The sequence below is a fragment of the Hypanus sabinus genome, chromosome 13 (assembly GCF_030144855.1).
Source record: "Hypanus sabinus isolate sHypSab1 chromosome 13, sHypSab1.hap1, whole genome shotgun sequence".
In the NCBI taxonomy this organism is placed as follows: Eukaryota; Metazoa; Chordata; class Chondrichthyes; order Myliobatiformes; family Dasyatidae; genus Hypanus; species Hypanus sabinus.
The window spans coordinates 45,385,680-45,400,662 of NC_082718.1; the positions used below are offsets into that span (position 1 = coordinate 45,385,680).

The 14,983-nt window shown below is 41.3% G+C and overlaps 1 long non-coding RNA gene across 1 annotated transcript in view; it reads left to right on the forward strand.

Moving 5' to 3' along the window:
* The window catches only part of LOC132403821 (uncharacterized), a 64,545-nt gene extending 49,891 nt beyond the window's left edge, over positions 1–14,654 (forward strand). Inside the window, exon 4 of the long non-coding RNA XR_009515359.1 lies at positions 14,553–14,654. This is a non-coding gene — a long non-coding RNA (uncharacterized LOC132403821). The remainder of the gene's footprint in view (positions 1–14,552) is intronic.
* Positions 14,655–14,983: the final 329 nt, after the last annotated feature.

A 14,983-nucleotide genomic window follows, 5' to 3' on the forward strand; every position in this document is an offset into this window, starting at 1 on the left:
TTTACCATTTGGCGGGCCAGAGGTTACATTTCAGCAGACAGTAGACAGTACATTTGAGAAAGTGACAGGAAACACTTATAGAGTAAAAAAAAAATGAAGGCTCACTCGAAAACTTCTCCAGAAGGAACAGGAGTCAGAACAAAGTTAGCAAGATTAAGAGGAAGATATGGGGTGAAATGGAATCTGGATACTAAGGGAGTGATGACACAGGAACCTGCGAAGAGTATACCTACAGACCTAGTCAAGGTACAGCAACATGATCAGAAGTTAGCAAAGGCACAGAAAGGAGAGAATTCTGAAAAATTTGGGAAGCATCCAGGAATTCAGATATGGAATGGAATTGTACTTAACAATGTTAGATTGCTGGTGCCAGAAGGTGACAGAAACCAGAAGATGTATTGGTATCATGATATTTTGGGGCATCAAAGAGCAGATAGAGCTGCAGAACAATTAAAAAATGTGTGCTGGTGGCCAGAAATGCAAGGAGACGTAAAATATTATTTTAAAGTTGTTTGATTTGTGCCCAGCATAATCCAAATAAATTGGCTAGTAGCAGTTTAAGACTCTTAATTAAGAGTTGTATAGCAAAGTGACTAATCGAGGGCATTTGGCTGTAGGTCATCAGTTTTGGCAGCCATAAAGCTCGGGAAGATGGAAGAAGTACTCAGGGTTTGACCAACTGCATCCTCAGCCTTTGCGGAAAACTGCGGGGATAATGAAGAGGCCTTCATGCCATTTTTAGGCACAGATCAAATTCCAAACCACAGGCAGATAACTAAAGTTATACCATTATCTAGGACAGCAAAAAGATACCAGTATTACAAAGGCCAGTTAGCCTAATATCAGTGGTAAGTTTTTGGAGGGGATTTTCAGGAACAGAATTGACCAACATTTGGATTGACAAGGACTATTTAGGAATAGTCAGCTCAGTTTTGTGTGGGGGAAATTTTGTCTGACAAATCATTTGAGTTTTTTGAAGAACCAAGAGGAGTACTGAAGGCAGGGTTGTGAACTTCACCTATAGGGATCTTAGAAAAGCCTTTGTCAAGGTCAGATATGGAAAGCTTGTCTACAAGGTTAGATTAAATGGGATCCAGCTTGAACTAGCTTAGTGGACATATAATTCAGCTAATGGAAGGAAACAGAGAGTAATAGCGGAAGGTCTTTTTTTTCAGACCGGAGGCTGGTAATTGGTGGTGTGCCATAAAGATCGGCCCTGGACCACTGTTCTTTATTAACTTTTGGCACAACATTATTTCAGCTCAGGGTGTCAGAGTTCAGATTTCAATCCCGGTGTCCACTGTAATGAGTGGAACGTGTAGGGTTTCACTGAGTGCTCCGGTTTCCTCTCAGAGTCCAAAGACGTACCAGTTAGTAGGCTAACTGGTCATTGTAAATTGTCCTGCAATCAAGTTAGGGTTAAATTGAGTGGTTGTTGGGGGTTGCTGGTCAGCGTGGTTCAAAGGGCCAGAAGGGTGTATTCCACACTGTATCTTTAAATGAATGAATGAATGAATGAATAAACAAACAACTTGGATGGGTGAGAGTGTTCAAGGAATATTGGTATGACACAAAAATTGCTAGTATCGTAGATAGTGGAGGTTATCAAAAATTAAAAGGGGATCTTGATCACCAGGTAAGTGGGCAGAGGAATGGCGAATGGCTTCCAGTAAAGTAAGTGAAAGGTGTTAAATCTTTGGAAGTCAGACGAGGATCGGACTTCCACAGTGAACAGTGCAGTTCTAGGGAGCATTGTAGACCAGAAGAACACAGGAGTACAAGTACGTAATCCCCTGAAGGTAGTGTCCTGGTAGACAGGGTTGTGAAGAAGGTGTTCAGCATGCTAATCTTCATCAGTCAGGATACTAAATATAAGAATTGGGATGTTATGACTCTAATTACCTGCCAACGTGTCACAAACTGGGTTGCTGGTCCTTTTTTCTGGGAAGCAACACTTACTCCCACCCCAATTAGTATCCAACATAATTTATTTGTTTGAGAGTGGAACTGCAAAAGCAGAATCATGTACTACCTGTCTGTGCCTATTGCCCTGCCTAGTCATTACTTTTCCCCCATGCAGCCAGTAACTTTCAAAGTTCAAAGTAAATTTATTAAAAAGTACATATATGTCACCATATGGAACACTAGATCTAATGGGCATACACAGTAAGTTTAAGAAACACAATAGAATCAATGAAAGACTGCACCTAACTGGATGGACAAACAAGGAATGTGCGAAAGACAACAAACTGGAAATACAAAAGAGGGAAAAATAGTAATAAATAAATAAGCAATAAATATCAAGGACATGAGATATAGAATCCTCAAAAGTGAATTCATAGGTTGTGAGAACAGTTCAGTAGTGGGGCAAGTGAAGTTGTCTCCTCTGGTTTGAGAGCCTGATGGCTGAGGGGTTCCTGAACCTGGTGTTGCAGGTCCTGAGGTTCCTGAACCTTCTTCCTGATGACAGCAATGAGAAGAAAGCATGACCTGGGTGATGGAGTTACTTGAGGATGGATGCTTCTTTCCTTCTACCAAGTTCTGTGTAGATGTTCCCAATGGTGGGAAGGGCATTGCCCATGATGGACTGGACCATACCCACAACTTTTTGTAGAACACTCTATTCAAGGGTATTGGCATTTTTATACCAGGCCATGATGCAACTAGTTAATATACTCTTCACCACACATCTATAGAAGTTTGTCAAAATTTTAGACGTCATGCCAAATCTTTGAGAACTTTCAAGGGCGCAGAGGTGCTGCAATGCTTTCTTCATAATTGCACTTATATGCTGGGCCAGGGCAGATCCTCTGAAACAATAACACTGAGGAATTTAAATATGTTGACCACCCCCATCTCTGATCCCCTGATGAGGACTGACTCATAGACCTCCAACTGAAGTCAATAATCAGCTCCTGGTCTTGCTGATATTGAGTGAGAAGTTGTTGTTGTGGCACCATTGAGACAGATTTTCCATCTCCTTCCTATATGCTGATTTGTCTCCACCTTTGATACAGCCAATGACAGTGATATTGTCAGCAAACTTAAATATGTCATTGGAACTGTACTTTGCATCTCGTCATAAGTACAAGGCAAGTAGAGAAAGAGGTTAAGCACACAGCCTTGCGGTGCACCTGTGCTGATGGAAATTGTGGAGGTGTTGCCAATCTTAACTGACTGGGGTCTGCAAGTGAGGAAATCAAGGGTCCAATTGCACAGGGGGGATTTAGGCAAATGTTTTAAAGTCTATTGATTAGTTTTGAAAGTGTAATAGTATTGAATGCCAAGCTGAAGCTGATAAAAAGCATCCTGATGTATGCATCATTGCTAACTAGATGCTCCAGGGTTGAGTGAAGAGCCAATAAAATGGCACCTGTGGTGGACCATCTGTAGTGTTGTTGCTGAACACTCCAGCCAGTTGATCAGCACAGGTCTTTAGTACTTGGCCAGATATTTTCCATGGTTGACTCTCCTGAAGAATGCTCACATTGAAACCAGTGATTGAAATCACAGGATTATTCGGGGCTTTGGGAGTCCATGAAGGTTCCTCCATGTTTTTGAAAGTCCAATCAAACAAAGACAGCATTGAGCTCACCTGGGAGTGAAGACACCTATCTGGGTGTCTACTTCAATAATCAATATTTGCAGCAGTCTTTTAGGGTGTTTAGGCTAGTGCAACACAAAAAGCTGGTACACAAAGTTCAAAGTACATTTATTATCAAAGTATGTGTGCAGTACACAACTGCCAGATTCATCTTCCCACAGATAGCCATGAAACTAAGAAACACCACAGAAACTGTTCAAAGAAAACATCAAACACCCAAGGCACAAAAAGAAAGAACAAATAGTGCAAATGGCAAAAACTGAGTGAAAACACAGAATATAGAACATTAAACCTCTAACAATCTAGGCCACACAGTCAGTCTAACATGATCAAAATAGCAATAAAAATAGGAGTACCCAAACATCAGAAACAAATATAACATGAACTAGAGTCCAATCCACAAACCATGTTGAGTAAATTTTGCCCAAGACGCAAAGCAGCGGCACCATCTTCCAGCATCATCAAGTGAAAGGGGGAGAGAGAGAGGGAGAGAGAGAGACCAGTCAGACGGCACTGAAAAACCAGTTGCCTTTCATATTCGTCCTCTTTGATTTCACTCATGCTTGGCACTGTCATTGGCGATATTGGCAAGAAATGGAGTCCATTATGGGTTTTCAAGTTTCTTGGCACACTCTGCTTGAAACCTTACCAAACTCCCTTGGAGACAGTAATGCGCCAGATCACTTAATCGGCCTGAAAGTACATCATCATAAAACTAAGCACAGGTTCCAGTAGTAGCAGAATGATATATAATGAACTGTCTGAAGGACATTGCCTTTGATCACATTATTCGCTGGGGCTTTCTTCATTTGTCCTCATCTATGATTCAAACCAATCAAGTAAATTGAAGGAGAAAGTATGAGGAATGCTTTGTTGTGGATTATGAACAAAAATGGCTGAAACAACAGTACGTAAGAACCATAAAAAGAGCAAAAAACATGTTGGATTTAGAAAAATGGTAGTAAAAATATAATGGATAAAAAGAATGTTTAAATAGCTAAACACAGAAAATGATTGTTTCTTTATAAATAACTCTTCCTTAATCACTACTTTCAGGGACAGAAGCTTTAGGTCATTAAGGTGTACCTACCATGCATTCATTTACAAAAAATAGTGGCGGAGATCAGATAATTATAGAACAAGTTAATTATATTCAGATCCTGGTACTTACTGGACTCCATTATCAGACATTGAAAGATGTGATTAAAATATGTTTTTTTTAGAATATGGAATAATACAGTACATTACAGGCCCTTCAGCCTACAATGTTGTGCTGACCCTTAAACCCTGCCTCCCATATAACCTTCCACCTTAAATTCCTCCATATACCTGTCTAGTAGTCTCTTAAGTTTCACTAGTGTATCTGCCTCCACCACTGACTCAGGCAGTGCATTCCACACACCAACCACTTTCTGAGTAAAAAATCTTCCTCTAATATCCCCCTTGAACTCCCCCCCCCCCTTTACCTTAAAGCCATGTCCTCTTGTATTGAGCAGTGGTGCCCTGGAGAAGAGGTGCTGGCTGTCCACTCTATCTATTCCTCTTAATATCTTGTATACCTCTATCCTGTCTCCTCTCATCATCTCTCCAGAGAGTAAAGAACCTAGCTCCCTTAATCTCTGATCATGATTCATACTCTCTCAACCAGGGAGCATCCTGGTAAATCTCCTCTGTACTCTTTCCAATGCTTCCACATCCTTCCCAATGCTTCCACATCCTTCCTATAGTGAGGCAACCAGAACTGGACACAGTACTCCAAGTGTGGCCTAACCAGAGTTTTATAGATGTAGCACTCACCCAACAGGCTGGTATATGTCTAGGGGGAAAGGAGATCCAGCCACACACCAACCCCACCTCCCATGCATGCAGGTGCTGTGGGAATCAAGTTTATGCCGCACGCACACACACAGTATCAAACACACACCAGATACCGTTATGAAATACACTTTAAAGATTTTACTAAAACTAAAAGAGTACTATGTAATACAATATATATGAAAGAAAAGAAAAAGTAAAAGGCGCCAACTTATCAAAGTTCAGTCAGTTTAGTGCACATCATCGGAGCTCAGCCATCGAACCATTCAACACCTCGTCACTTTCCTCCGACCTGCACGTCCTCGCACCTGGGACCACCCCTGGTGGTCAACCAAGCAGTGCAGCACACATCCACCTTCCTCAGCGTCTTCTTCCCGACTTCCTTGAAAAAAACCACAAAAACCCCCAAGCTCCCAGCCTCACCAGACAAAATATCCTTCCCCATTGGTTAACAAATGAATACAATTCCCATATCAGCAAGTCTAAAGCTAAACTACGAGAGAAACACTTATCTGACAAATAAGCATTTCTACTCTTAACAAACCAAAGAAGCCATTTTGAGTAACATACACAGGACATTGTACATAGAGCTGCATCATTACCCTGCGACTCTTAAATTCTATCCCTCGACTTAAGAAAGCTAAGACTCTATACACTTTCTTAACTACCCTATCTACCTGTGAGAAAACTTTCATGGATCTATGGAAATGTACCCCTAGATCCCTCTGTTCCTCCACACTCCCAAGTATCTTGCCATTTACTTTGTACTCTGCCTTGGTGTTTGTCCTTCCAAAGTGTACCACCTCACACTTCTCCGGGTTGAACTCCATCTGCCACTTCTCAGCCCACTTCTGCATCCTATTAACATCTCTTTGCAATCCTCAACACTATCCACAACACCACAAACCTTTGTGTTGTCTGCAAACTTGCCAACCCACACTTCTACCCCCACATCCAGGTCATTAATAAAAATCACAAAAAGTAGAGGTCCCAGAACTGACCCTTGTGGGACACCACTAGTCACAATCCTCCAATCCGAATGTACTCCCTCCACCATGACCCTCTGCTTTCTGCAGGCAAGCCAACTCTGGATCCCATGCCTTCTGACTTTCTGAATAAGCCTATCGTGTGGTACCTTGTCAAATGCCTTACTAAAGTCCATGTAGATCACATCCACTGCACTACCCTCATCTATATGCCTGGTCATCTCCTCAAAGAACTCTATCAGGCTTGTTAGACACAATCTGCTCTTCACAAAACCATGCTGATCAGACCATGATTCTCTAAAAACCCATAGACTCCATTTCTAAGAATCTTTTCCAACAGCTTTCCCACCACAGATGTAATGCTCACTGGTCTATAATTACCCGGACTAACCCTACTACCGTTTTTGAACAAGGGGACAACATTCGCCTCTCTCCAATCCTCCAGTACCATTCCCGTGAACAACGAGGACATAAAGATCCTAGCCAGAGTCTCAGCATTCTCTTCCCTCGCCTCATGGAGCAGCCTGGGGAATATTCCATCAGGCCCCGGGGATTTATCCATTCTAATGTATTTTAAGAACTCCAACACCTCTTCTCCCTTAATATCAACATGCTCCAGAACATCAACCTCACTCATATTGTCCTCACCATCATCAAGTTCCCTCTCACTGGTGAATACTGAAGAGAAGTATTCAGTGAGGACCTCACTCACTTCCACAGCCTCCAGGCACATCTCCAACCTTTATCTCTAATTGGTCCTATCTTCACTCCTGTCAAACTTTTGTTCTTCACATAATTGAAGAATGCCTTGGGGTTTTCCTTTACCCTACTCACCAAGGCCTTCTCATGCCCCCTTCTTGCTCTTCTCAGTCCCTTCTTAAGCTCCTTTCTTTGTACCCTATATTCCTCAATAGACTCATCTGATCCTTGCTTTCTAACCTTCACGTATGCTGCCTTCTTCCATCTGACTAGATTCTCCACCTCACTTCACCCATGGTTCCTTCACCCTACCATTCTTTATCTTCCTCACCGGGTCAAAATAATCCCTAACATCCTGCAAGAGATCGCTAAACATCGCCACATGTTCATAGTACATTTCCCTGCAAAAGCATCATCCCAATTCACACCTGCAAGTTCTAACCTTATAGCCTCATAATTTGCCCTTCCCCAATTAAAACATTTCCTGTCCTCTCTGATTCTATCCTTTTCCATGATAATGTTAAAGGCCAGGGAGCGGTGGTCACTGTCCCCTAGATGCTCACCCACTGAGAGATCTGTGACCTGACCTGGTTTGTTACCTACTGATACTGGAGAGTTGCCAGAAACAATGCGACAGCCCGGACTTGTTTGACTAATCTAGTTGAATTGTTTGAGGAAATAATTTCAAGAGCAAGCTTAACTAATTCTTGGCTGGGTGGAGATTGCAAAAATGAACATATGATTGACGGTTAAGAGCTTGAGGAATACATTCAAAAACTGAGTTTTAAAGAGGACTTTTCTGAAGTTTTCCATTTTTGGTTGCTTTTCTGGGCATCTTGAGATTTGGAGGAAGAGGATAAACAAAAAGAGAGATCCTTCCACTTTTAGGAAACATACTTGTCCTTAGGATAGGCCAGAGGGTTGTGCTGACAATAAAGTACCTATTGTAGTCACTATTGAAGTGAAGTAAACATGACAGCCAGTCTGAGCAGAACATTTCACAATCTGATAATGACCTACATCTAATCTTAATATAGGCATTGTTAGTATGGGCAAGATTGAAAGCAAACTACTGTTTTCCATTCTTTCATTTTTCAAGTTTATTAATATATTGAACAGGGTATTCTTGGAGATTCTCCGTTCACATATTTATAGATGTAAATAATTAAAGCTCAAAGTAAAGGAATCATATTGCGTGGCAGAAGAAAAAATGTTAGAGGTAAAAGGTTTGTTTTCAGATTGGTAGAATTTTATACTTCCTAGGAATATGTACCTGTGCCTCCACCTTATAATGTAATAGAGATAGTAACTTATTTACAGGTGACAGAAGTCAGGAGCTACAGTCAATTGTGTGAACTAAGAGCACACAATAAGTGAACAAAACTGTGACTCTTGAACTACACTATGGAAACCTCTTAATGCTGATTTGTACTTGTGCATTACATGTACGCTATAGGTGTTGCGTACCCGACGCCGTACCTGCGCTATACCCTACGCAATAGGGTGACATGCACCTCTCCAGAATAGTTACTCATACGTCATGGTGATGCAGACAGCAATATCTGTGATTGGTCCGCTTGGTAGCATTGCATTTCCTCCTACGCATTTCCAGTTGCTTCTCCATCATGTTTGTAAGCTGGGTGCACACCGATACGAAATAGATGAACCAAATTGTCAAATCTACCTGCCGACATGCAGAACTGTTTGAAATGCATTTCCTCGCCCATGTCTCTCACAAAGAAACTCAACACTGTGGCATAGAAACCCCACCGCCACCTAGTGTTTTGGCGCACACCAGCGCATGCTCGCTATGGCATAGAGCTGTGCAGAAATTAAAATCAGGGTTACGACGTAGGCTGCGGCGTAGCCCATACACACAAGTATAAATCAGCCTTAGGTGATTTCCAACTCTCTATGGCAATCACTGTCTCTGATTTGAGATCAAATCAGAGACAGTGCTGAATAAACAAAGTTTAGAATTCATGCTAAAATTTAACACCTATTGTAAATGCTGATAAAAGTGAAAAATATCACAATAGGCAACTTCAAGACCACCAGGTTAAAGATGGAACTACCGAGAAGTGCCGTGAGGAACTAAGCATATTGAAGAGCAAGAAATTGTGTTAATAAGATGATTTAAAACTATGGTTATGCAATTTTAAATTTCTTTTGCAAAAGTTAATGCAATTTACTTCAACATTTCTTTATCAGAACTAGGACTATTTCTTGATTAAAAAGTCTTAGACAAAAATTGTACTTATAATGTTAGTAACTTACAAAGCCTAAATTCCTAACTGTATCACATTCTTATATAGAATACCTATGGCAATAAGATAAAAATGTGGAAGTGTGGCTTTAAAGCAGCTCTTTCTTATGAAAGTCACAGAGCTTTCTTCTAAAAATTAGACTGTCAGATTTGCTAACTCCATTTCTATCAATGCACATTTACCTACTTAGATTGTGAGGAATCATACATTTTGCCTTGAATCTAGGATATAAAACTGGGCTGAGAAGTAGCAGATGGAGTTCAACCCAGATAAGTGTGAGGTGGTTCATTTTGGTGGGTCAAATATGATGGCAGAATATAGTATTAATGGCAAGACTCTTGGCAGTATGAAGGATCAGAGGGATCTTGGGGACTAAGGACACTCAAAGCTGCTGCGCAGGTTGATTCTGTGGTTAAGAAACTAAATGCTGCATTGGCCTTCGTCAATCGTGGGATTGAGTTTAAGAGCCGAGAGGTAATGTTGCAGCTATATAGGACCCTGGTCAGTCCCCACTTGGAGAATTGTGCTCAGTTCTGGTTACCTCAGTATGGAAAGGATGTGGAGGCCATAGAAAGGGGGCTGGAGAGTTTTACAAGGATGTTGCCTGGACTGGGGAGCATGCCTTATGACAGGGGTCAGCAACCTTTACCACTGAAAGAGCCACTTGGACCCGTTTCCCACAGAAAAGAAAACACTGGGAGCCGCAAAACCCGTTTGACATTTAAAATGAAATAACACTGCATACAACGTTTTTTTTGCCTTTATGCTATGTATAAACAAACTATAATGTGTTGCATTTATGAAATTGATGAACTCCTGCAGAGAAAACGAAATTACATTTCTGCATGCAACAAAAACATTTTGAACTCCGAAAAAAAGACGTTGGGTTGAAAGTTACTTTTAAGTAAAATACTCAATGTCTATTTGAGTCCTTCTTGTATTTATGAAAAACGCCGAACTTAAATTTTCCGCCAGCAGCAAACCAAAAATATCATCAGCCAGCTGTCAGCCTGAAAAATAAAAGGACTATTTCACTGAACAATGAAAAAATATGAATATACATAAAATAATAGGCAATTAAAATATTTATCATACTTGGTTAATGGGATTTCTGCTCCTGGACCTCAGCGCACAGCGTCTGCACATCAGGGCTGTATGACGTCACCTTCATCTTTACACAGGCAAGCTGTCATCTGTGAAGCATGCGCGATGTTTGTTTTTAATAAAGTTCATGTTGGAGAACACCTGCTCACATACATATGTGGATCCAAAGATCGACAGGACTCCAAGCGCATACTTTTTCATGTTTACATAAATGTCGGGCACAGCGTTCCATGTTTCAAACACAAGTTGGTCCGGATTTGGAAGGTTTTCAATATCACTCCATTTGTGATTCTGAGCAAGAACGGCCTTCTGACGGGCAACATCTTCAAGGTCTGCTGTCAAGCGTCTAAACTTGGACACCCATATGTCTTTGTCGGCCAGTTCCATCTCAAGATCAGGTTGACTCACACCTGCCAATGCAGTCGTATTCAGTAGGGAAGGATCGATGCTTAAGGGAGTGACCGGGAAGGATAATGTGTTTTTTTCCTCTCTGAACTCACAGAAGCGTTTCCCAAACGATGTTTGCATTGCGATGATTGCAGAATGTAAATACTCCGAAATTATCATGTCGTGACCTTGTTTGAACTCTCTCAAATTGGGGAAGTGAGACAAAGTGCCTTTCTGTAAATCTCTGGCAAGCACTGTCAACTTGCGCTCGAATGCCAAGACATCCTCCAACATGTGCAGGGCTGTGCGTCCTTTCCCCTGAAGAGCTGTGTTCAGCGTGTTCAGGTGCGCTGTCATGTCTACCATGAAGTGTAGCTTTTCCAGCCACTCTGGCTGTTCCAGCTCAGGAAAGTTGAGCCCTTTGCTGCCCAGGAAAGTTTTCACTTCTTCCAGACACGCGACAAAGCGTTTCAGCACCTCCCCTTTGGACAGCCACCGGACTTTGTTGTGCAGCAGGAGATCAGAACATGCGCTTTCCATCTCGTCCAGTAACAAACGGAATTGACGGTGATTTAAACTTTTTGCCATTATTTTATTGACAATCTGAATGACAACATCCATTACTTCTGTGCATTCCAGAGGAAATGTTTGAGCGCACAGTGCCTCTTGGTGCAAGATGCAGTGAAAAGTCAGCAGCTTTCTGTCCAGCGACTTCTGCAGTAAAGCCACAAATCCCTTGTGCGTTCCCGTCATATTCGGAGCCCCATCAGTAGCTACTGACACCAGATGGGTGGTCTTTATTCCTTTGGCTCTTAAACAATTCAAGACAGCCTCACAGATGTCCTCCCCCCGTGTTTGGTCTTTTAGAGGTATCAACTCAATCAGTTCTTCCTGTGGCCTGGCAGAGTTTACATACCGGCAGAACAACGCTATTTGTTCAATATCGCCTTTGTCTTTAGACTCGTCACAGGCAATCGAGTAGGCCACAGCTGAATTGATGTCTTTAATTTGCTGTCTTGTGATGTCTTCTGCCATTTTTATGGTTCTGTCTTTGACAGTCTTTGCAGAGAGGGGCATATCCCTGATTTTCTGCACAATTTCACTCTTGTTTTTAAAGTCCGTGAATAGATGTTCTGAAATCTTAATGAAAGATTCTTTTATATATTCACCATCTGTAAACTGCTTCCCGTGCCTGACTATTTCCTGAGCGGCAATATAACTGGCGTATGTCGTTGATTTTCCTGACTTCATCCATTTCTGGAAATGATTTTTGCTCAGATCAACCTTCCGCATCAGTTCCGAAACGGCTTTTTTTCTCTCATCTCCATCCGGATATTTTTGAGCAAAGGCTGCGTGTTTACTCTGGAAATGCCTTGCGACATTTGACTTTTTGTTGTTTGCTAGTTTCTCATTGCATATTAAGCATACCGGTAAACCAGTCTCGTCAACAGTGAAAGCAAATGAATCTGTCCACGTATCATTAAACGTTCTGTTTTCTTCAGTCACTTTTCTTTTTTTAGAATTCTCCATAGTTGGCTTACCTTGGATCGAAAAATTAAAGAAATCGCGCACTGGCGGGTGTCAGGTATTGGCAGTGGTGACGTATATTAATAGCGATAAAAACACGTTGCAGCGGTGTGTTCAGGCAGTCAGTAAACTGCAGTCGAATAACTTTATTCGAACTAAACAGCCTTGCTTCTAAGCCTCCCTCAACCCAGCCCCCATGGACGCAGATGCTGCAAAAGACACGTACTCACAAACCCCCGTAGGCAATCTCCCTTAGCCGGAATGCTGGCTAATTGAGAGCCATTTCGGATGTGTCAGAAAATGTGTCGCCACACTTACATTGTACAAGATCACCATAATCTTCAAATTTAGAATTACATTTCAAAAGCTAACAAACTAACATAAAATACATTTTAATTAAATACTGACCAATTATTTCCCAAAGCCACAGGGAGCCGCAGCACAGAGATGAAAGAGCCACAAATGGCTCGGGAGCCGCAGGTTGCCGACCCCCGCCTTATGAGAATAGGTTGAGTGAACTCAGCCTTTTTTTCCTTGGAGCAACGGAGGATGAGAGGTGACCTGATAGAGGTGTATATGATGATGAGAGGCATTGATTGTGTGGATAGTCAGAGGCTTTTCATAGGGCTGGAATGGCTAGCATGAGAGGGCACAGTTTTAAGGTGCTTGGAAGTAGGTACAGAGAAGATGTCGGGGTAAGATTTTTACGCAGAGAGTGATGAGTGCATGGAATGGGCTGCTGGCAACAGTGGTGGAGGTGAATACGATAGGGTCTTTTAAGAGACTCTTGAAAAGGTACATGGAGCTCAGAAAAATAGAGGGCTATGGGTAACCCTAGGTAATTTCTCAGGTAAGGACATGTTCGGCACAGCTTTGTGGGCCGAAGGGCCTGTATTGTGCTGTAGGTTTTCTATGTTTCTAATCTGTACCTTGGCATTGATTTTCTAGTTAAAGTTGAATTATACTGTAGCCAATACAAAAAGGGGCCATTAGGTTCAACCTATTCATATTGGCATTTACACTCTAAGTCAGTAAACAGTTCTAAAGACTAAGTAAATATAATTTTATATGCATGCAATCCCTAATCCTTCAGTATAATGAACTATAAACGTTACCACATTTTCTCTCAGCTACTAATCTTTCAAGTGAATTCCACACACTCACAGTTTACCTTCCCTGTATTCAAATTTATTAGCATAAATTATTTTTTGTGGATCCTTAATTTTGCCTGCACACCTATGAAAATATCTATCTAGCTCAGGGGTGGGCAAACTTTTTGACTTGAGGGCCACAAAGGGTTCTAAAATTTGACAGGACCAGGAGCAGATGGACGGAGTGTTTTGGTAATACACCTCATAAGAGAAAATAAAATATCATGGGATATGTAGAAAACATGTGCTTTAATTTCAATTGAAAATGAACAAATGATATACAACAAAATATCTGTCTTTGAGTCCCATGGTATTTAGCTATTTATTGAAATGACTTTTAAAACACTGAAAATTAAATGAATAAAATACAGCTTTTTTTAATAGTAACAGTTATTATTTTAAAGCACTGAAAATTCTGTTATCCTTCAAGATATTATCATCATCACTCTCCTCCTGACTGTCTTTATTTCAAAAACGGTAGGAGATGCAGGTCTACTTGTCCTGCTCCTTCTTATTCAATTGTCCCCTGTGCCAAAACTCAACAACGACCCGCACAATGACAAAGCAGGGAGAGCGCGCCGGTATGCGGAGCTCTGTGCTCGCAAATCCCCGCAGGCGATCTCCCTTAGCCGGAACGCTGGCTAATTGTGAGCCGGTTCGGATGTGCCAGGAAATGGGTCGCCACAAGGTCACAAAGTAAAGCACAAATGTGGAGTAATACGCTGCACCTCAACAAAGGTCAATGTATATAGAGTGTGTCATCTATTGGGAAAGCGCCAGAATTGCGGGGAGAAAACGTTAACAAGGTTTATTAATATAATTTCATCAAGTTCTGTGGGCCGGATTAAAAAGCTTAATGGGCCGCATATGGCCCGCGGGCCGTAGTTTGCCCATGCCTGATCTAGCTTCTTTCATCTTATTATATTTTAAATACTTCATAATATAAATACTGTTGTTCTTATGAAATTGGACATTTTTGAAACTTTTCAATGTGTTTGTGTTTTAATGACAGATACAGAAATTCCATTCAATGCGATACAAATGCCACACATTTCCCTGAAAACAATAATCAAACATCTTCAGCCCTCCAAGATGGAATTTTCAAAGCTTCAGCATGTTTCAAACAAAGAACATTATCTTGCCTAAATCCCAGGTGATCTATGGTCTATTCATTATTTTGAAACTGTGACCCATGTTTTCAGCTTGGAGAAACTGCATGCTTGCATGCAAGCTGTTGAGCCCTGTAAGAATTTCCACTCATTCATTTAGTATTTTCATCACTACTCATATGGCAAATCCTGCAACCAACCTAGTGAATCTTCTATGCATCCTCTCCATGGAATATATTTGGATTTTTTTTTCCATTAGAGAGATCAAACCTGTCCTTAATACTCCAGTTGTGGTGTCAGCAAGCAGACTTGGCTTCACAAACAGAGAAATGTT